This window comes from Pygoscelis adeliae, unplaced genomic scaffold, assembly GCF_000699105.1.
Source record: "Pygoscelis adeliae isolate BGI_AS28 unplaced genomic scaffold, ASM69910v1 Scaffold120, whole genome shotgun sequence".
NCBI lineage: Eukaryota > Metazoa > Chordata > Aves > Sphenisciformes > Spheniscidae > Pygoscelis > Pygoscelis adeliae.
Genome location: NW_008824032.1, coordinates 8,289,575 through 8,313,220, shown reverse-complemented (window position 1 = coordinate 8,313,220; position 23,646 = coordinate 8,289,575). Strand labels below are relative to the sequence as shown.

Sequence of the window (23,646 nt, the reverse complement as noted above, 5' to 3'; positions counted from 1 at the left end):
AAGACTACTCAAAGTGAATGAGTTGCCAGGTTTTCATACTTCTGAACAGTAGACCTTGAATAAGAAGCCTGAATATAGAATTAAAAGTCTACGTTAAGCCACTACGTTTGAAAATCTTGGCCAATATTCCTTAATATTTCTGCAAAATGGATAGTGTGCTCATACATTTCTTATAAGCTTTCTTTCCCCCCTAGGGACCAACTTAAAATCAACAAAGTAACAACGGGCCTAACCCAATCAGGAAATCTAGGTCTCTCAAAGTGAAAAGCAAACAACTGTCCTTCTGCCCTTTCCCGAAATCTAAATGTAAGTATATCCAGCTTTGAAATCCTAAATGAGTTATACATAATGCCAAAAACAAAGCGCAAAGGCTTAAGAACTGCCTTAAGAAGTTGCCTTAAGCGACTGCCTTAAGAAGTTGTCTTAAAGCTATCACCTACACAGGATTTGATAAGTTATTCAAGTGTTTGCTATACACCAAAGCTTCTGAATTTTTAATAGAAAAATACATGGTACATAAATTTTGGTGATCATCCTCAGCAGCATTTTTTTTCCTAGATAATGAAAGAAATCTACCCTTTTAGTCATTCTCCATCGTTTAATAGGAGAGAACATGTAATTTTGGCATTTCACGTTTGTTTCAAGAATCTTCTTTTAAATCTATTTTTATGGTCAGGAAAGAGTAAGGGTTGAAAAAGAAATGTCAAAAAACATTATATCCTGGGAATAGAGTGAACCATGCTATTGATGTGCTTTTGATATCCAAAATGCATGTGTACAGGTGTCTGCTTCCATATGTATGCACATGTAAAAATAAACATCGGTAACGTTCATTGGGAAATCCATGTTTAATACAATGTTTAGTTGAGCTCAGTAATAGGCAGAACATGTTAAACATCATTCTGAGCCTTAATGGAAAAGTTTCTGACAACTAGACATTAGCTCATAGTATCACAGTCATCTTACGCCTATGACTGTTGTTTGTTATCAAGTGTGACTTTTGGAAGAAAAAATGCATTATTGCTTAACAGGCTGCATTGCAGTAGTGTCCTGCACTCTGTTTTGGTTTTTAGGTAGCTAATTAAAAGAACCCACATGTTTAGAGTTAATCATGTAAATCCTCAGGCTTTCTGAACATCTTTTAAGAAGGATGAGCACCACATTCGGTCATGTCTCTCTCTTGCGGAGAATCCTACACACTTGGTCTGAAATTAAACCAGTAGAGTCACAGAAACATGACCCTACAACCACGCGGCTCTAGAGCATCAGCCCTGGCAGAAACCCCGCTCCGTGAACCCACTGAACTTCTCCAGGCACCGGGCTGGACTGGCGCAGCGCCAGGGTATTCGGATCTCTGGCAGTGGCCGCCGCCGGAGCCGTCCCTGGTAACCGTTTCACCCGGACTCGGCGGGGCATCGGCTGCCGTCACCCGCCCCACCTCGGGTGCTATAGAAGTCTAACACGGGAAAAAAAAAAAAGAAAAAAGAAACAAACAAACAACAAGGAAATTGTATAGCCCAAGGCTCCAGCCCACAAAACAGTAACAGAGAATAAAACACTTCCCGGCTAGTATTTACATTCTCCCAGAGCATCCATAAGAAAGTTTTAGAACCCAATCCACCTAGCAACAAAACATCCATCCAAGAATGGCAGTGGACTATGTATGGTAACTCGGCTGCAAAGTTTCTACAGCAGTTGATGAAAAGACTGTATAAGAACACTGCTTTTTTTATTAGTAATTTCTTCAAGCCTTTCGATAAAGATCTTTGGTGTTAGGTAGTAATATAGATCACTTTAAAAAAAGTATCACGTGTTCAGCATTTTAGACTCCTTTACCTACAGCAGGTGAAACAGTAATATGAGCTCTTGAATATACTTACTAGACAGAAAAAAACAACAGTTAAGCTAAGCATTACAAATTAGCACCTGCTACTTTTCGTGCATGGCAAAATTGCTTTGAGAAAAACAAACACTGTCCACAACAATTCACAGCAATCGAGGAACAGAGAGTTTAGGGGGAAAAAAGCCTTAGAAAAGGGTTGAAAGCTCTGGAAAATGTTACTATTTCCTTTTTTTTTAATCTATTCCAGTGAATAGAGAAGAATTTCAGCAAAACATTCAGATCTGGGTAGAAATATCCCTCAAATTAAAAGGAAACAAAGCCCTTTATCTGTAGCAAGAATACAGAAAATTTTCAGACTTGAGCATCAACTGGCAGATAGACTTGGAAGGCATTTGGGTCCAATAGAAGTCCTGAGCTGCTACCAAAATCAACAGTCTAATTGTCTCAGCTGAAACTGGGGCTTAGCTTTTGGGTTTCCTGTAACTAAATCTTGCCACAAACAGCTCTGCTAAGTTTTTCCTCTAATAAAATAAAATACAGCAAAATTAAGATAAATACAAGAGACAATGAAGATGAGTATGTAGTTCCCAAAATAAGGCAGGGAGCAGATGTTAGAGAAAACTTGTGAAGATATCAAAATAGTACTTGTGGGTTCTAAATGGTTGATATGACAGTTCTTTAAAAATAAACAATCAAACATCTGAAAGTAATTGCTAGACTAAGGGATTTAAGTTTATTTTATTTAAGCAACAAGGTATTTTAAAAATGTACTCAGAATGTCTAGCTTGCTTCCAGTTGCTTTGGTTTTCTACACAGTGTCATGGTAGTCACTACCCACCCAAATGTGGTATTTTAATAATATTTCTAAATTGAAAAATGACAATTGAAATGAAGAAAGCAAAACTATGCAGAAAGGTTACCAGAATGCACAGTTTAACTTCAGACACTTTCTAATCTGATCAGGAAGCAGAATGAAAAAAATGTCTTGTGCTGAGTGCAGAGGCACTGAGTCAGGTGATGAAGTTATACAATTTTGTGGGTTTACTGAGGTCATATCTCAAAATCAAAAGAAAATCTAAGTGACTGGAAGTAATGTTTCAGTTTATATAGTCCGATATTCTTTCTGTCTATCCTTTTTCCTGTTGAACTGCCTTTTATGCTTCTCAGTGTATAAACTTCTTGAACATAGTTGTCTTCTCTGTCCTCAGTTTCCTCCTCATTTTCTTGTGCTTTATGTTCCTCCATTCAATCCCTGCTTATCTGATAATAAGGATTAGTTTACCGGTCTGCCTTTTCCCTGTCTGACTTGGGGAGCTGGAAGTACTGGATGGTTTTTAGTGAAACTTAAACCTCAAATTACTCATATGTTTATGGAAATGTTACCTTACATTTCCAGGACCATTGATTTTAAACAAGAGCCAGTTGCTGGACTCCTTTAGTCACTCGTGAAAACCTAGCTTCAGATTCCTCTCAGCAGCTCTGGATGGGAGGAAATTAAAGGGGAATTACAAAAGAAAAATCCTTTCCAAACATAGCAGTGTTATTCAATAGCTTAGAAATTTACTTCTCTTTTCCTGTTGGTGAATGTGGTTTCTTTAACTAATCCAAGAATTATTGTGAATAAACCCAATGGTTGCTTTTGTCTGTTTTGAAGAAGAGGGGCTTGTTTAGGGCTTTAGTAGTGATAATTAACACATAAAGCTCTAGTACAGAAGAACACGGTAAAATAACAAGATGAACTTGCCTCCACAAATCATTAGGATTGGGAATATTCCACGGATACCGCCTGCTTGGTGTTAGTAACCATGATGACAAGGTTATGATCCCAGGCTGTACAAAGCAGAGACCTGAAGGACCTGATGCTCATTAAATTCTCTGCTTCTCTAGTCCCCTGCTCCCCAAGACAACCTCACATGTGCACACATGTACACACTTACTTCTGGTCTTCGGCGACAAGTTCATTGGTAGTACTTTGACTGGTGGTACGCAGTGACTGCCTCTTGGCAAAGTGGGGAGAAACAGCTAATTCAACATTGCTCAGGCTGAAAAGGGACTTCAAGCCAGTAGGCAGCAGATTTTTATACTGGTAACAGGAAGTTCATGGAAGACTAGAGCAATGTGCCTGTCTGATTTGGGAACCAGTTGTACCAAACAGTAAGTCTTTTTATGGGTTTTGCATTAAGCATAAATCCTCCTGTTTATGTGCTGAAGCATATGGTTTGATAACAGATAGCTCATTAACAGCAACATGTAGAGCATATAGCTGCAGTCATCACCTTGCAAATGTTTTCCACACATTTTCCATAGCTTCCACGTTCAGGGAAAAGTAGCACTAAGTGAACAGTCTTCTTTCAAAAGCCTCATTGACATAATTTATCAATGTAATGATTCCTTATGAACTCACTGAGTTTCTTTAGGAAACACCAACGTGTTTTCTATGCAGGAGTCTCTGGAAATGTCGCCTTTTAAGACAGTTTTCTAGACCCCAGAGTGTTCAGACACAGAACTCATTAATACCTTTGTCTTGTAAAGTTCAGTGAATGCTACAACAGAATGAAATTAAATTTGAAATACAGTCAGAAGAATTACCCAGCTAGTAATGATAGTTCAGTTAAAATATTTGTTATATAAGTAACAGGTTAAGGATATCCTTTTTCAACTGCAAAAGTTATGCAAATACTGTTAAATATTACAGTTCATAGTAGTCTTGCATAGGAACAATTTCACAGAATCACAGAACAGTTGAGGTTGGAAGACACCTCTGGAGGTCATCTCGTCCGACCCCCGTGTTCAAGCAGGGAGACCTAGACTGGTTGCCCAGGACCACGTCCACATGGCTTTTGAATTATCTCCAAGGAGGGAGACTCCACAACCTCCTGGGCAACCTGTGCCAGTGCTCAGTCACCCTCACTTTTCTACTCACTCTCACAATTTCTACTTTATACATCTGAAATTTCCCCTGTACTTGTTCACTGCAGCAGTCTAGCTCATGATTTACAAGGGGTGGGTGAATGTTGGAGCACGATGCTGAAATCAGGGACATTTTAGCTGAGAAGCTGACGCAGTAGTTTGCTGAATGCATTTTCGGACCATTTGTAGCTGCCTGTGTATTCCTGGTGTAAATGGGAGATGGTGTAAATGGGGTCAGCTGTGCAGCAGCATGGCGTCAGCGCACAACGTGGGAACGTGAGCCATGCCAGCTGATGGCAAAGCTAAAGCTTTCTGTAGAATACTTGCTTTGTGTGCAAACAGCGTATTTCGTGCTACTTTGCTTGCATTACAGCTATTTTTAAGCAATCCACAACACGGAGACTTAGTATTTTGAACCTGCAAAAGGTCTGGCATGTGCTCAGGTCCCCCCTCCTGTGCAGTGTTTGTGAAGCTGTCCCTTGATACATGACAAACTGGAAAGACAAAGAAAAGGCAACAGCATGGAGTCTGTGCTGACAGTGTAAATAGAAGTTTGAGTTTAGCAGACAAAGTTCACAGTTTGCAGTGAAAGGTCATAAGGATTTCAGGCATTTTTGGTATTTTGTCTCTGCTGTCTGCACAGTATCAAGCAACTAAAAAAACCCTGACAGACAGCTTCCAATTCTGTATACTTGGCATCCCTGCTCAGCCTGAAGGAACACGGGAAGCTCTGTGTTTGGCATTCTGCAATTATTTGAGGACACGCCATCCTAACAAAACTTTAACACTTCCTCAGCCCCAACTTGCCTGGTATTTTTTCATGTGACATTTGATAATCTAAAAGGCTTGCCCAGCTTCAGTTAAGCCAAGTGGCCTGCAGTTTTCTTGCTGAAAATGCAGTATCGAATTTAACATGATAGTGAAGAGTCCTAAAATGTTAACTCTCAACAGGTTATGTTCCTCTTTTCCCAACCAATGTACAGTCACATTAAAATATCAAATGCTTTTATGAGACATCTCCTACAGTCTGTAGTTGAACCAAAGGAGACTTGGAGGAGTCTGATTTTTTATTATTATTTTTATTATCCTTTTTGCCTGCACTGAGTTCATTCCCTCCTCCGGATATTATAATAACATCTCCTTTAGGAAAGGTTTAGCTCTTGCCTGTGAAACACTGACGAAAACATTTTTATCTCCTGGACTCAACTACATTTGAACCAAGCGGAGACTCTTTTCCTGGAGGTATATAACCTCAGAAATCTGAAGAAGAGTTTTATTACCTATGTACCTAAGAAGTGAGTGCAACCACTGCTTTTTGTGAAATCACTACTTCCAATATTCAGGCCTGCACTGCTGAAGCAACAAACGAGAAAAAAACCTTCCGTATTAATCTTGTCTTTGGGTGCATCTCTCCTGGACTTGGAATAATCAGAGGTATCTTAGGAGCGTGAATGGGATTAAACAGTAAAACTAAGACAGTACGTGAGCCAGGCATTGGCTAAATTTTTTGCAAAGTGTATTCTTTTAATCTTCCAAATGAGCTTTTTATTTGTGTTCCTAGTTTTGCAACCCCTGGTGTATCTCAGCGTGGTCATACATTAGGAGTTTGTTGTGCACACTACAAGTGCCGAACAGTTAAGCCCATGTTGTGCCTATAGGTGCTGAGAGGTTCCTGGTGGGGTTTTCCCTGTAACTCCCACTGGCATACCTGACAAAGTCATGAGGGATCTATTTCCAATCTTAGATGCTTGGATACTTTGCACACCTTGTCCTTCAAAGTCAGGCAGAATACCTGTTCCAGCTGCTGTGCAACATATTCCTTCACACCCTTCTTGAGACAGATATTTTTGTATCTTGAAATGCAAAACATATTTTGTTGTTGGGTCCCTTCATGAAATTTTCTTTACTGTACCTGAAACCTGATGTTCATTCTACCTGGCTTAAAAGTATAGTAGTTACTTGCACAAGTATTCAGTGGTTGTGAAGATAGAAGGTCTCCCCAGACAATCCTCCTTTGACTTCCTTCTCCTTCCAATTTCCTCTCCCCCCTCACTTTTTACCTAGATATGGATGATTTTGCTCTGAGGTTTAGTAGTGCTGAATGGAGCAGAATAGATGCCTGAACGTACATGTTACCTCCTCCTACCACGGCCATGTGTGGAATACAAACACCATTTCACATGCAATTAAACCTAGCCGGGAATGAATATGATCCCTAAATGGGAGGTATAATTGCATAGGAACTGCAGACACACTCAAAATTCATTCCCTTTCTTCCCTAAATATAGAAAGATTAAGATCAAAGGGCTGGCACTCACGATTTTCTACCCACCACCAGAAATACCTGCAGGTTTTGATGTGCTCAGAGCAAAGCACATTCCAACATGATACACTTCTAGGATAGCTAGAAAACAAAGTCCCTTGCCTTTTGACAAACAAGAGATAGTGTTTGAAAAACTAAACACAGACTAAAAGACAGGAAGCCAGAAAGGACTAAAAGGAAAGATATTTCTTAATGCTCATCCTATTTTATATTTGCCCTGGCCAATACCAGGAATACACTGTTTGTAATGAGCTGTGTGTAGGTGATCGAAGTAACTGGGAGAAAAGAGGACCCTCCTCATTCAAAGACACAGGTGAACACCGTGTCTTAAGATAGGATTTTACCTTTACTAGAAAGAAATATCTTTATAATTTATCATTACATGATTGTCCTGACTGGCAGTGTAAGACAGCTGTGCCCCAGCCAACACAGGCAGTAGCACCTATATAAAGGACAATTATGTGAATGTGTTTTTGTTATTTTGCTTTTTTTAAAAAATTTTAAGTGGAGTGTTAGGCCTGTGTCTTGAGTGGACAGCTCACGCCACCTATGGGGCAGCTTTAGTAGCGAGACGTGTCCACTCTCAAGGACTTCCCGTGAAAACCCAATACAGTTTCCATACTCATCAAAAATTGCTCCAACAGACATTTGAATTGGCTGTATTACCTGTCAGTATTTAAATATGTATACATCGATAAGAAATATTTGATCTTCAGATTCACTGCTACACCATTTGACATGCAGTGTGCTTGATTTTATAAATGTATTTGCTAACAATCCAGTTTTTATCCTGGTTAAAATAAGGATATAAAAACATCTAATTATCTTTTGATTATTGCACAAATTAGTTACGGTGACTGTATCTGGAATTAGAAAAAATATACAAGATGGGTTTTTAATGTCAAGCCCATTTTGTCTACTGAAGACTGCAGTAAGGAATCTAATAAAACTTCAAACAAAGCTTACAAAGCTAATATCGCTCATAAGAGCTGACTATCCCTAAACTGCCCGATGCAGTGTTTGCATTAAGCCTAGATGAATACCAGCATGTGGCTTTGGTGCTAAAGAGAAAAATGTCTTAGATTATAGCTGTAGAAATAGTATCTTTTCCTTAGGAATAACAATATTTCCTTTATACAACCATACAAGTGCCAGCCTTTCCACTGCTTTCAGAGGCTCATTTCGATCACCCATTTCAGCTCTTTTTTCACTCATTAGCACTACCTAGTCGTTAAGTCATAACAGGTGAGCTCCAAAAGCAGGGCACAGCCTGAGCAGCTGAGCTTGAAGGTGGGGGCCACTGATGGGGGTAGCAGTCCTTCCCCCAGCCCCCTAGCAGCAAAGGGCTAATCCACAGGGGTCGGGGCAGCCCCTGGGACAGCAGGCCCCAGGCTGGCTTGGTCTGCCACCCTGGGAGAGGGTGGAGGAACCGGCAACTGAATGGATGAAGACACAAGGACTGCAGCATCCCTTCTCCACCCAGCTGGAGCACTGGAAACAGCCTGTGGCAGGAGGCCAGTGCACACAAAAGACATGGCCTCCCCATGCATTTTACCCAAATCATGCCCTGGTTTTTCTTCTTTCTTCCTTCAGCAAACTGGACTGCTTACAGCATGACAAGGACTTATGTGAGTAAAACTGAAGTTAAAACAAACAATTACTCCAGGCCTTATTATGTTCTTTTCTCTTTTTAATGGACTAATCTGCACCAGGCTAGTGTGATTTTCAGTCAGTGCTGCTTTATCCTCTTCACCTCCTTCTCCCCAAGACTTTTACAGTCTCGCTGAATGCCATATTGGAGAGGTGGCAGTAAGGAAGGCTCCTCCACTGTTTCTCAGGAGATGGACTAGCTACAAGCAAGAAGCAGTTGTTGTTTCTGCTCAGCCATGTTATCCCAATTTTACACAAGGACAATGCCATCGATACAAAGGAAGATGGCATTCTAGTAATTCTAAGTAATTCTAAATTACACTACTTAGAGATGAGTATCAGGGCCTAAAACATTATTCCTCTCTCACAGTGTGCAGGGCTGTTGTGAAGTTTCCTTCCAGTAAGACCCATTTCTTCTTATAGTTTTTAGTTTGGTTTTAAGTGAAGCACACATTTTTTCTAGGACTGAAGCGTTTCTGGAAAAGACCTTGAAAAAGGTTGCTGTGGTGGCTTTAAAACTGGAGTGAAATAGGTACCTCACAGAAGCGAGCTAATTTCAGGCTCCAAAACATACAAAATAGTGATCTAATCCAGGATAAATGATAATGTCAAGACAAAGAAATGTGTCCCTTTGATTGTAAAGTACTATTCCATCTCTTAATGGCATCATAGACTGCAAAGGCAAAAGTTCTTGAAAGCTGTTGTAATTAAAGGCGTAGGGAGGATGCTTTTGGGGGGGTTAAAATAGAGTTAATGAATTGCATTTACTCAGACCAAGCAATGAATTCAGAAGAAGCGATCGAATGTAGAATTTAAGTAATACAGCGAAGATTTAAGAAAAACTGGGGATAGCACCTATGGTTTCGTATTAACTGCAACTACAGTTCTAATTTGCATGGATGAAGTAGAATAACTAATGTGAATAATTGCTTTAGACACTATGATATATACAAAAGCAAGGCCAGAAAAAAGAGTGGGCAAAATATGGCACCTAGGATCAAAAAAAAAAAGCAGCTCTAGTCCCGGGGTCCCCAGAGACATCTGATTTTGCTCAGTTCTAATTTGCATGGATGAAGTAGAATAACTAATGTGAATAATTGCTTTAGACACTATGATATATACAAAAGCAAGGCCAGAAAAAAGAGTGGGCAAAATATGGCACCTAGGATCAAAAAAAAAAAGCAGCTCTAGTCCCAGGGTCCCCAGAGACACCTGTTTTAATTTCTTTATTGGCCTCCACTATATTGTTTCTCTTGAGTGCTTATCTTCTCGACAAATATACTTCCAGGAAACTATTCCTTTGGGTCTCATAGCCCTGAAGAGAACCTGAATAAATGTGTCTGATGTGTCTGCTCATCAAGACTGACTTGTGGTCTCTGTGTGGCTTTATTTAAAGTTGGAGGTTCACAGAGACCTGTAAACAGTCAACTGCAGGGACTGGAGACTGTGAGGAACAATGTAGTATGTAAAAGAGCTTACTGCCACCAAAAGTTTCTTCTCTCCATAAATTAGTGTGTTACACATTCATGAGCATGAGAAAGATAAGAGAAGACTAATCACTTAGTATAGTCCTCATTAAAACGCTCAACGTACTTCTTAATGGCATCACTCAGAGCTAAGTAAGGAGTTTCAGACCCATTTGCAAATGAGGAACTGAAGGAGATTGGCAAAGCATGGCAATACAGTCAGGCTGCACCATCTTGATGCTCACCACATGCTGGCTTGCCAAGTTATTTCTACTCCTGCACTGTAGACCCCGTCTGGAGTCCTGAACTCCAGATGTGTCCTAAATGAGATGTGTGATCTGAGGGACCTTAAGACAGTACAAGAAACTCCACTGCCTGTTGGTTTGCTTCTCTTCATTGCTCCTTTCCTTCTCCAGTACAAACTGTAATGCTCAAGGTGGAAGAAACTTGTGAGCAGGGGTTAGAACATGCCAAAAAGTAGGAGCTGGGGAGTGATAGCAAGCAAAACATACACGTGTGGAGAGGGAGTAGGGGCTGGTGGATCAGGCCTGCCTTTTCCACAGGAACGGGAAAAAAATGGTGCTGTAAGTAACTTGCCCAAGGTCATCGAGGTAGTTTTGAACAACCTTACGCACATGCTTAAAAATCTCTAGTTCTTTTAAAACTTGAGCCTGCTGCTTGAGTGATAGTGTCCAGACGTACCGGATCAGGACTCACAACCAGAATTCTGCCACCTCCTACTGTAATCCCACGATGTGAGTAAGCAGGCGGGATTCAAGTCCAACATAGGAGTTTTTCTCAGGGCCAGGGGCCAATCCATTATTTAACTCAGCAATACCAGACATTTTATAATCTGCCTTTGGTCTTTCAGAGATACTAGCATGTCTAAGTCTATCCTTAGGAATTCATTGGGAAAAAGTATAAGCCAGATATTTCCTTAGTTCTCTAGGGGCAGCGTGTCCTCATAAGAGGCAGGAACAGTATTTCACAATTATCATTTTCTAACCCCCTCCCCTCCAGCACTGTAGGAGAAAAAAGAATATCTTATGAGAACAGTAAACATTCAGCATGTGCCTGTTTCACCATTCTGATTCAGAGTGTCAGCCCCACGTTCAGAGATAGCAACTGTGGGAGTCTGTGTTATATCTGCAGTAAAAAATATTGGCTTTTCTGGATCCGGACACTGCCACCTCAGCTCATTTCTAATGCGCGTGCTTTGGCAGCACACAGCTGAGCAAGGCCATAGATCTGCATTTTAAAATGTGGTAACCTTAAAATTGTGTTTTTCTTGAGAATCATCTGTATTATAATTACAAGGAAAAAAGATGGGACCACTGCATTTCTTTACAAAACAATTCAATTTAGGATTATTACTTTTAGTCAGTGAGGCATCATCACCAAGAGTGAACAAGACTGAACAATGAGTAAGTTTGAAGTGTCTTTGTAATGAGTTTAACACATTTGGAAGCCCTGGGTCCTCCCATGCTTTTTTTTGCACCAATTTTCTGTGGTTGGACAAAGATCAAACATAATAGTGTGTGTAGCCAGCACACAGTATATGTGATCACTTTGGTTAAATTATAAAAAAGGCTAACATCTAACTTGTCCATGTCATGTTATTTGGCAAAACCAATGATATAATTAAATGGGTTCAAATATCAAAAACATATGTATCTGCTTACATTTATACTTTTTTTTCCATTTACAAAATAATGCTTTTGTTAGAGAATAGAATTCAATGAGCTTCATATGTACTGGTGGAGTTCTGCAACTCAATTATTTCTTCATCACAATGGCAAGGAAAACTCCAGCACACAAATAATCTAGAAGATTTATAGACCTGATTGCAGCACTTACACTTGGCCTACAGAATTCCCTGGCAGGCCAAAGAGAAGTAGTCTTTTCCGCAGGTATGAAGCGGGTTGGCTGATAGCACCAGCTAAGCCATGGTCAAGGGTATGAGCAGAACATTTACAGCTCTACTTCTAGCTAAACTAAGAAATCTTTGAAGTATGATATGTTGATTTCATGAGTGTTTAAAGCAAACTTCTGCAGGAAATGGGATCCACATGCATGTTTTCTTGGGAGTTCCTTGTAAAACAATAGTCAAGTCTGAACATAAGTATGTATTTTTAATTTAATAGATAGGTTTACTTTACAGGTTCTTCCCTCGTTCTCCTACTGCCCGTAGGACTGTACATCAACAGAGACATCCAAAGTCTGCTTTCATTTAATTAAATGGGATCTTTGTCGCCAGTTTAAAAAAAAAAAAAGATATCAGATATATGAAATAATGTCTGTTCTCATTACATCTCCAGCCCAATTTCCAGGAAGAATTTGGGATAGTTTTGAATAGATGAAAAGAATGATAAGAAAAACATTTCCTTTGAAAAAAATTAAAGGAAAGCAACACTACCACTTATCTTCCAACTCTTCCATCTTTGGAAATTTTCCTTTTAGCTCAGAGGGGCTAGGCAAGTAAAGCTGTTCATCTGTGACATCCCATTAAATGTCATCATTAGCAAGATAAGATGCAGTAAAATGGACTCAATAACAATCACTGCTGTCCGCTTCAAACCAGATACATTTAACCACTGTGATCATTTCTACAGCACCAGAATACCAATCTCAATAAACTGAGCACATGGAAAAGTTAGGACTCAGTGATATTGGTTATTCTGTTTATAAATAGGAATTGCCTCCACTGCAGTCAAAACGCTACTATAACTGAGGGCAGAATCTGGGCCAGTGGTGGATACCTGTTTACTTAGCTACACAATATAGTAGGCCAGGGTTTGAGTATTTTTAAGCTAATACAAACCAGAGCAATTCTAACTTTACTGCCTGAAAATGGGAATTTCATAGATCTAAATTGACATTTGTTCCTTGTCAAAATATTTTGCACTGGCACTTACTGTTGGAAAGACCAGTTTTTCCTACTGCCAAGAACTGAATAAAACTTAGCCAAATTCTTCAGTGCTTAATTGAGCAAAATTCTCGTTATAGTTTTGCTTGATTAAGAAAAACAGGCCATAGTCTACTGCGTGGATAACTGTCTGGGTATATATAGGTTGAGATCCATTTAAAAATATTTAACAACTAGCAAACTTTATACAGGTTATAGTTCCCATTAAAAATTAATGGGGTTATCTAGATATGTCAAATTGCCTGTCTGCACAAGTGACCAGTTCCCCGACTGTTGAATTTCACAAGCTTCTAATGTTGGTAATTGTCACATGGAAGTAATTAATTGAGTCACTTGAGAAAAATCTGTTCCAGATCATGTAGGGTTTTTCTTTACAATTGTGGAGGCCTGAATTAATGAACTCTAGGAAATTTTTTTTTTTTTTTTACCTTAAAAACCAGATGTTTACCAGTGTAATTGATGCATAGGAACTGATGGGACACAACTTCCTCAAAGTTACAGTCACTACTGCATATAGTTTTCCGACATGTCTGTTCAGATTTCTGCACTTTATCTGTGTCACAGATCCTCCCAAGGAGAATTACTAGACCTTCATAGTCAGGAGGGTTCATAAAATATTAAACTTCAGCAGTCATTTTTAGCCTGAGGCAGCCAAGGGAAAACTAGCCAGGAAAATTCTTCAACAATATTGTGTTAATAATTTTGCATTTCCAAATGAAAAATAAGTAGGTTTGTCTTCTCTTCCATAACAGTTATCACTACATTATGAATGCCACACCAGTGTTGTATGGTCGCAATATACTGACGACTGCAAGTGGAGGAAAACACAAATCTCTCCCCTTCCTCTGGATGATTTATCATGGCTTAGTCCTTCGAAGACAAGTTCATGTCAGGTGTCACATTTAATCAAGATGAGGACTTCATTCCAAACCAAAGACATAATGGCATGTAATCATTACTACAATATCAAAAAAAGTAAATAATTTTCAACTGACCACCGTTAAGAGACTCCGCATCATTTGGGGAATAAATATAAGTACAAGAAAGATAAAACAATGTATAGCTATTAGTCATAAAGAGAAGAGAGATAAAATAAGAAGGAATTCAGGAAGAGGAGAGGCATGGGTAGAATTTAACAGCAGTTCTCAAAGGTGATTTATGAGATTTGTACACACATTAGATAATCCAGTCTAGAGCCTAAATAGGCAAAAGAAACAAAACTGCCAAAAAATGAAAAATACTGAGGGGTTTGGGTTTTTTTTCATTTCTTAGTGATTTTGATTACTGGTGCTGCCTTTTAGGTTGAAAAGAAGAAAAAGAGGAGAGTGATAATTTTTTTCTTGACCTAACACAAAATTAACTTAGAATTAATGTAGGTGCCCCATCTCACAGTCAAACAACACAAACAAACAAAGGAAAATCATTGCAAGTGTTGTTGATAGCCATTCTGCTGTTTGGAGAAACAAGACTCCTGTTCCCTTGCTAGAGAAGTATCTGCCTAGTGGATTGATTTTTTTATTTGGTTAAGCCATGGCCTGTAGGTAGCCATGAACCTTTGGTTCTGATGTTCAGCAGTAAGAATCTGGTGGACAAAGTTTGTGGGGAAGAATAAGATTTCATTTAAGTGCATTGATTTTTCTAACACCAGATTTTGTGAAGTTAGTCATTGTTGTCTTAACTGCATCATCCTGGGAATAGCTAGCACATGCCTTAACTACTCCTTTGCATAGATACAAGGAGAATTTTTAAAAATACGTATCTGCTTCAAAAAAATCCAGATTTTGAAACAAAAAGGATGACTGGGCAGGGAAAACAGAGGCCTTAGTTGATCGACAATACAGGATATAGAACCTTTCAGATCCTAATCCATGACGGGATGTTTGCATCTGGCCCCCTAATGGAGTCCACATGCCTGAATTAGGTGCCTGGACTCCACGCATGTGTGTAAGGCGAGTTAAGTGCCTCGGAGGGGGGATTCACAAAAGCCACTGTTTGGGGAACTGCCTAAGCCAGCCAAATAGGAAAAGCTGAAGACTGCATTTCATCCTAAATCCTAGCTCTCTCCTGGGTTTAAGTGCCTTCTGGTGAATGAAGTACACAGGCGCAAGTCCCTCCAGTCTCAGCTCATAGCCCACAACCCTCTTTTGAAGGCAGGTGCCAAATTTTTCTTTCAAACTCTGAGCAGCCATCAGCAGCTCAAGCACAGTCTTACTCAGGCTGAAATTCCTTTAGCAAAGGACACTGAAGTGCGCATTCCCTACCTCCTAGGCATGCCCCAGCCAACAGGCTACAGGCATCGGCTCCCAGGACGCGGGTGGGAGCTGGCACAGGTCACAGCAGACCCGAGGAGGCCTGGGGAGGAGGAAAGCCACGAGAGACTTTGTCTGAAAGCTTGGGAGGTGTCAGCAGGCAAAGGGGGCCTCAGGTCCACACCCTGCACTAAGGCAGGTTTGTGCACTGGGACCAAGCGGCCCTTGAGGAGGACATTAGCTGTTGCCTGAGCTGGCAGGCCACTAACAAGTCCCTGATCAGGGACTTGGATTTCGATTATGGACTGAACTGCTTTAATTTCTCCCTCCAATCCTATTTCCTCATGTGCTTCCAGCCCCACCTCTGCCTCCTAGTGCTGCAGGCAGCTGAAGGGAGGCTGGTATCCCCCTTTGATCCAGTTTAGCAGCTGGGTAGCAACAGGTTTGTCAGCCTATCACCGCTGCATAGTCCTTCATCCTGGCTGCACTACTGATGAAATGCAAGCGCCAGCTGCCGCTGCAGACATTTTATAACAGTTAGAGCGCTGACCAGCTTTACAGCCTGTATATTTGCTAGTCTCACAGTTACCAGTGATCATGGGTCCAAATGGCTGCACTGAACATTTCATATTGTTTCTCTTGGAGTAGAGTTAAGAGACTTAAGTGAGTGAGTGATAGTATTTGCTTTTCAGTACTTGGCTTTGCTTTCCTTTGGCCTTGGTTGGGTTATTCCAAGGTGACAGATATGGTAATTTCAAGTCCTTTAAACCATAGCACATTGGGTTGCATGTAGGAAGTTAATTCTGCCTCATGGCATCTTTGGAGTTTAAATGACTATGTATTTTCATGGATCCAGGATAAGTGTGTGTGAGTGGGCTGGGGGGGAGTGTCGTGTGTGTGTGTATGTGCTTCAGAAGTATTCTTTTTCTTTACTATGCTTTTGAGAGACATGGCAAACATTTACTACAAGTATTCACTGAATCAAACCTATGGGGAGGATTTCACAACTCAGGTTGAAAGTTTTTTTGGTGGTGTCATGCTACCCTTATTTCTGCACTTTTAGAGTGGGAAGAGATTGGCATTTGTGTAGGCCTGTACTTGTTACACTTGTTAACAAGTAACAATGATTTCAATCTTTGCCTCTCTGCTCACTGACCTAGTCACATGGTTATGTGTTGAAGTAGACTTGAAGAAGCATTCTTACCTGCTGTACAAAAGACAGAAGGTCTTTATGGGCAGATCTGTCTGGCATGACACAGGGATGTATGTCTGCAGTTCAGCCATGGTGGCAGTGTAGAGGAGTACACTAGAGTTTTTGGTAGTGATTGCACCCAAGTGCCTGATTATGAAGAGATGTACATTGGTAGATCCACTGTCAACCATCTAGCAACTTCCAACTTCATGTCCACCCGTAGATATGACCCAGAGAACAAAGGGTCTTTTATAAAAATTAAAAGCCCAGTTTTGAAACAATTTTAACCAAATGAGTGTTTAGTTGTGGTTATTGCCGTCTTACTCTTTACCAAGAAAAGTAGCACACACAAAAAAAATTTACCCATTTAGGAAATATGATTGTGAGATAATATCTGCTTGATTTTTGGGAATGGAAGAGTATCAGGTCATGACTAAGATGAGCACATCCTAACAAATATGACTATATCTGCAATATTTTATAATAAAATAGGAAAATAACTGTTGGTAAATAATTTTAAAACATCCTCCTGATTTCTGTCTGGGTGGAGTAGTTTAGTATGTTTAACCTTCTAAGGCAAGATCATTTCTTCCACTGTTTGAGCAAAGGTAGGAAAAGTATGCAAAGGGCAGGAATCTTTTTAATGGCAAATAACCTTCCAATAAAAATTGTCTGAGAGACAGGAGGTTTTTTCAAGAAAAATATTTTAGACATTTGTTATTGTTTTCATATCTCCCTTGGACTAGGGCTTTGGGGTTCCGAGGAGCTGCAAAGTTAGAACGCAGCAAATAAAAATAAGGGAGAGAGAAGCTGCTCTTTCTCTCGACAGGCTCATCAAAGCACAGTGAACGGAAATATTGAAAGTGGTAACAATTCATCTCCGAAATAGAGCCTCCAAAGCCTTTTGCTTTTATTAAAAAAAAAGTCATGAAGCAGCAAAAGGGCGAGAGCCAAGAAAACACATTTTGTATGCCATCAAAGTAAGAAAAGGAACAGAAATGCTATGCCGTGCCAGTTTCAGAAAGAGGCAATCAAAAAAATTTTATGGCAAGAAGGCAACACGTAAGGCCACAGGATTGCAAGAGGAGTCACAGAGAACAAAAAATCGTTTCAAATTAAGATCAGGCCAAGTACTTCAGACTCCCACACAGATTTCTTGCTTTATAGTTCAAGAACTCCCAGGATTGTTAAAGTAAACACTGTCCGGGTTGCAAAGGCTAGAGTATGGTCACTACGAAGGGGCACATGAAATAAAGTTTCTCTAGAACCAAAAGACTTCAACCAAAGAACCAGTGCACCCAGAATTAGACTCTCTTTCTTAATGAGATTTCACGATCTTGATGCCTTGTTAGGGGTTAATGGCTCCCATCTAGATCACTGTAAAGCACTTAAATTTAATCAGTACGTGTGCAGTGCTAAAAAGAGGAGGGAAGAGGAGGGGAAATCTAGTTCTAAACCTCAGAGAAGTCCCTGCTTCATCACTGATAATAAAGAGGCTAAAAATTACCCCTTTCCAAAGAGCCAGCCCTCCTGCCTGCCTCAGGCACCCAAGAGGTGCCAGGAGCCCCTGCCTCCCAAAATGTCCCGCTGCGGGGCACCGGCCAGACCTTGGTGGTCACGGAGACAGACACCTGCCTTTCCCAAAGCTGCTGCTGGGCTCTATCCACCCAGGACACAGTGCAGCCTTTTTACCCCCAAAATGAAGATACGGTGACAGTGGCCGTGAAGTGGCAGGATGTCTCACCATGGCAGGGTGCCTGCGGGTGGCCCACAGGCCGTGCAAGGCAAGTCAGACCTCAAGCAGCACCAGTGACTGAAACGGCACTTGCTACAGCCTCAGGGTCAAGAGAAGCACAAGAGCCGTTTCTGGCCACTTTTACCTCGACTCCTCAGGTTTGGCACGAAGCATAGCTTAGCTAGTCTGAAAAGTCAAGCCTACACGAGTACTACATCTGCAGACACCTGTACTACTTTACATAATGTTTAATCTAATTAAAAGACAGCTTATCTTCCCTGCGACATCTGTAACAATCAGTCATTATCATTACCAAGAGCGCTTTTATAATCAGGATTTTCCTTTCTGTTGCCACTTCTTGGGAAGCGTTTAAGAAAAATACGTACTCTAGCACCTATTTGTGTTTTGCGGATGTTAATGAATGGGCTTTTTGCATACACATCTAAGCTTTCATAAAGGTATCGAGATCTACTAATTCACACAATGCTCCCCCTCCAAGCAGTCTTCCCAGACACATGAAAGAAAACCCTAAACCAGGCTGTATTAGAATAAAATATGTATAGCCTGAGTTGATCTTTTGTGTCTCTGTAGGACTCAACGTACCTTCACAAAGAATATATTTTATTTTTTCTGCTTTTAGTACAGTACTTTGATTAATCAAATGAGGAACTAAGAGTTCTCTGAGCAGTAAAACTGGTAGTAAAACATCCCTCAGAATAAGACTCTCTGCCACTTGTGAGTATTTAGGTGAAGATTCAGGATACATTTGGTTTTATTAATTGCCACAGAAAGAGACAGTCTTCTTCCCTCACTTTTGTCTACTCCCATACATCTGATAAGATGGAGCATTTCCCTGATTAACAAGCTTAACACTAAACCATGCAGATTATTCATTTGTCACATAGAGCCAATTGCTAGCGTGTGGCTTGTTCACAAAGCTGTAGCTGGCTGAACCAAGAAGTAGCAAAATAGTACCTTTTTACACTTTTACCAGTGAGTATAATTCATAGCAGCACTGCTAGAGTCACTGCTTTGGTTTAAAATAGTAAAATGCTGTGACACACTTTGCAAACCATTGTACCGTAATAACATGCAAACAATTGTACCATGAAAATCTGGGAGGCTTCTACTGCACGTAGCCAGCACAACCTGTCTCAGGGCAGAGTAAGGCCAAGAGTGATAAGTGACAGCTGAGAAGGGAGGTTTCCAGAGAAAGCCTGTAGATCCCTCTCCACACTTGTTTTGCAACCAGTAATCACTATAGTTCATTATCAACACCTCGAGGTTCAGCCTACTGGATCAAGCACTTCAGTCTGAAGCGCATCTCTGGTTGTTTGCCTTTGCATTTATTGTGGGGTAGAGGACTGGCAGTAGATGTGTTTTCGCCAAAACAATCCCCAAACTAACAACGCCCCCAGGAGACGGTTGGTTGACTATAAAAGCACTTCCATGAAAACCAGCCTCGTTGCCAGTGGGCTGAGCACAGCAAACCTGTTACATCTGATAAAGCAAATTCCTTGGACAGTGTCAATGCCTGTGCCCCACAGGGAGCTCCTTCTGCAGCGCCCGGTAGAACCACCGCTTCAGGGAAGGAGCCCTCAGTCCAGTTCCCACGTTGAACAAAGAGTCTGTGGTCAGACGCATCTGCTGCCAGTCCTGGGCTCCATGCCAGGAGGGCGATTACGTGCTGATAAGCGAGGAGGCAGCTCTACGCTTTCATCACTTTGGTGTGTTCCACATTATCGGGTCCGGGTTTACGTGCTTCGTGCAGCCGATCATTGAACGGGGAGCTAGTGGCCATCACTTACATGTCTCCATCAAAGCCACCTGCCACCAAGACCGTAGGCAAACTGCCCAGAAGAGAGTATTAGGCAGAGGATTCGAGCACGTGCCATATGGCAGAGAACAGGAAAATGTATTCAAAGGCAGGTGTTTGCTAAATCCTACCTATAATTAATTCTAATCCCAGAATTAAAATTGCATGCTTTTCTGCAAACATTCCCCCATGTTGTTCCTTCCTCCCCACCCCGAGGTCAGACACCGATTCGTGCAAACAAGTACACGCCACCACACAAGAGAGCTGCATCCCCGGGGACTGTGGTCACCCGGCCAGCAATGCCCAGCTTGCTGATCCTTGTCACGGCTCCCTGCTGTCTGACTGCAAGTAGCTTTCAGGCATTTTCCAGCAAACAGCTTCTGGGGCAGATCCTCAAAGACATGCAAGAGACTAACTCCCCTGGAAATCAATTACCAGCGCCAGGCATCTGAATACCATTGTAAATCGTGAGCTTCTTGTTTGTGTTGAATTGGCGGAGCCCTGTGCCTGGGCGTTAGGGGTTGTGGAGATGCCAATCTAATCGTGCCCAGATTTGCAGAGAGAGATGGAGAAGCCTACCCGGGCCCACGTAGGTAGTAGGCTTGCAGCAGACTGGGCATGGGGAGAAGACTAAAGGCAACATAATTACATCTGCATGGCCTAATTTCTCCTTCTCATCATGGCTGCTTCCAGTCCCAGGATGTGTGTTTTCACATATATGCACACATGAATACCTGCACACATACAACTATTTTCATATATATGTAGATACAGTCACACATGCAAATATATGCTGTTTGGAAGTAAGAAAACAGGGGAAGTCCAAGGCTGCCATTTTCATACAGAGAGCTGGGTGACCATCCCGACTGAGCCCACGCAGGAATATATTTGCAAAAAGATTGGAGCAGAGGCAGTTGCTTTGTTTTTGGAAATGGATAAACAGAGATCTCCCCAGGCACTGCAAGAAAAGATCATATAATGACCACTGAAGCCAAAGATAGATAGCTTATTGGCGATTATCAGTTTGAATAGAATGAAGCCATTTATTTAGATGTTTTCGCACTTCTCTAAGAAAGTAACTGTAGGCACCATTTTGAATTTAAGAAAAAAATAGAAGTAGGCATCCGCCACATGTTGAATATTCCCCATTAGGAGCAGGTTTATGCATGTGTGCATTTTAAAATGTTTATTATGACAATCCTTGTTATGACTGTCTTAGATTTAGTAAATACCACATGATAATCAGACACAGTTGTTAGACCTTGAGCAAAATATGATTTAATTTATTTTTAACATACTGAACAATAGCTGTTTCTTGGTAATCTAAAGTGAACACAGACACTCAACACTACTCTGTTTCCTTGGAGGAGACAGGGAAAAGGGGGGGGGGGGACACCATGATCTCTGTGGGAGTGTTTCATAAGAGGCGAGAAGGCAGGATTACATTTACCATGAATCCTACTTTCCTCCCTACTGAATGCACAGGCCCTTATAGACCCTTTAGCAAGGTAAACTCTTCGCCTACTCAAGAAACAGGTATCGCCTTCAGTGAAGCTGTAGGCACCGTTCAAAATACATGATGTGGGACCCCAAACCTGCTTGGGCTGAAGTCAGGCATGGAGCAACCGTCTCCTGCCAATGGCATGGCTGAGCCCTCTCACACAGGGGCTGTGCTCGTCCTCCTGCTCTTTACTGCTGAAAATAAGATTAAATCAGCATGGCTAGTCTTAATTTGTGTTATGAAACTGGTTAGCTTTCAGGGGAAATTTGTGCCAAGTTGCATTTAGTTGCCTTCACTCCCTGTTTTTATGTGGAGTATGACTGAACTTTCAAAAAGAAACGCCCCAAACTGAGTTTAATAAGCTTGATTGCAAATTCGAAAACATCTGTCCAAATGACATAAAACCTTGTTTGGCACAGAAGGCAGAAGAGTGCTTTATATTCAAGTGGCAATGTGTGTATTAAATGGCACCCTAAGCTCTGAGCAAATACAAAATTGTTTGGCAAGCAGAAGGTTGTTGGTTTTTCCTGCCCCTGGAAATACGAGTTCCTACTAAAATTCTGTCTCTGTGCAGTACAGGGTATCCTCAGATCCCTTCAGAAAGTACTCACTGACTGACAAGTTAGTCCTCAAAGGAGTTTAACGATCCAGAGATTAATTTTAGCTGAGACTAAGTTTTGAAATAGTGTCTCTGAAAACTGTGGACAATAACATGCTGGGAAGATTACTGCTCAAGTCACCTACGCATCGCGGCACTGCTGCTGAGAACGACAACCAACATTTGCTTGACTTTTCACTTCTAAAGACATCCCCCGCTTGAAGTCACCCCAACTAATCACTGGTGGTGAGCGACTACAGGAACTAAGGCCTTGATAGCTGCTCTTCTCATTTTGTGCTAAAATTTCTTAGAAGAAAGGTACCTGCCTAACAGATCACAAATGCCAAAAAAAATTATATGCCCAGTGATTAATGCTTTTCAGGTGGTGGGGACCTTAACAAAAATATGTATGGGGTGGGGGTGTGCACACACTTGCATGTATAACCCAGCGGTTTAAGGGAACCATATTGTGCAAAACAGGAACAGGATAGGTTATTTGTTACCAAAGTAACACTAAAAATGAAAATAGAAAAAAAGTGGTTATCGCCTTGTGAAGACTCTGTAGCTTTCTCTTACAAGCCCTTCTTTGACTCCGCATGAGCTGCCACGTACCTCTGCCTGCGAGCTGGGGGACAGCCAGGGAACTCCCCACGGAGGGCTACTGTGCATCTAACCCACCAGCTCTCTGCAACACAGTGGTGTTACTCCTTATGCATGGTAACACGTTATTTGCCATTTCCATTGCATTATGCTGTCTCTGCATGTCTCTATATGACAAAGAGAGGTTTTAGTGAGGTTTATAATGTTCCCATGGGACTGGACCCCCCTGTCCCCAAGAGCAGAGCCACCCCTGGATACACCATTGTAGATGCTTGGTAATACGATCAGTTATCAAGGTTACTCCAAAAGTAGTTACACCAAAAAGGTGTTCCTAACCACTTTTGATCTTGAGTCAAAAACATCCTAGAGAATTTAGCTTTTTAGCACCAAATATTTTTTAGTAGCCCTCTTCTGGGCACAAAATCTCCAGAGTCACTAGGATTTTTATTTTGCGAGTTTTGCAGCAGTCGTTTTCCATGTGGAAACCTGAGCGCTAGCAAGTCTGTCCGCTCAGTGCAGTGGGGAACAGGTCCCTGCAGCTTTAGGCAGCCCCCGTGGAAAGGACCCCAGGGCAGAAGAGTTCAGGTCACTGAGATCTACTCACGCCTTATGCCTTTTTGGGAAATACAGCAGTTCAAAAGCAACATGTGGTAAATTAAGCCCATAGGGCTAGTCTCTGGGTGAGTATCTTAGAGGTTCTGAGACATGGGTAAATTTCAGTTAACCCCAAAATTGGTTGCAGAGTGATCGCTTCCCTGTAAGAACCAATAAGTCAAGGTCTGGCTTCCACCCTTTGCAAGACCACCTATGATTTCATGTCCCATGTGGACGGGCATC

General features: G+C 41.2%; 1 protein-coding gene across 1 annotated transcript in view; it reads left to right on the top strand.

Annotated features, from left to right (window-relative positions):
• The first annotated feature begins 248 nt into the window (after nt 1–248).
• The window catches only part of COL8A1 (collagen, type VIII, alpha 1), a 34,190-nt gene continuing 10,792 nt past the window's right edge, over nt 249–23,646 (top strand). Inside the window, exon 1 of the mRNA XM_009330658.1 lies at nt 249–306. The gene's annotated coding sequence lies outside the window, so the exon portion shown is untranslated. The remainder of the gene's footprint in view (nt 307–23,646) is intronic.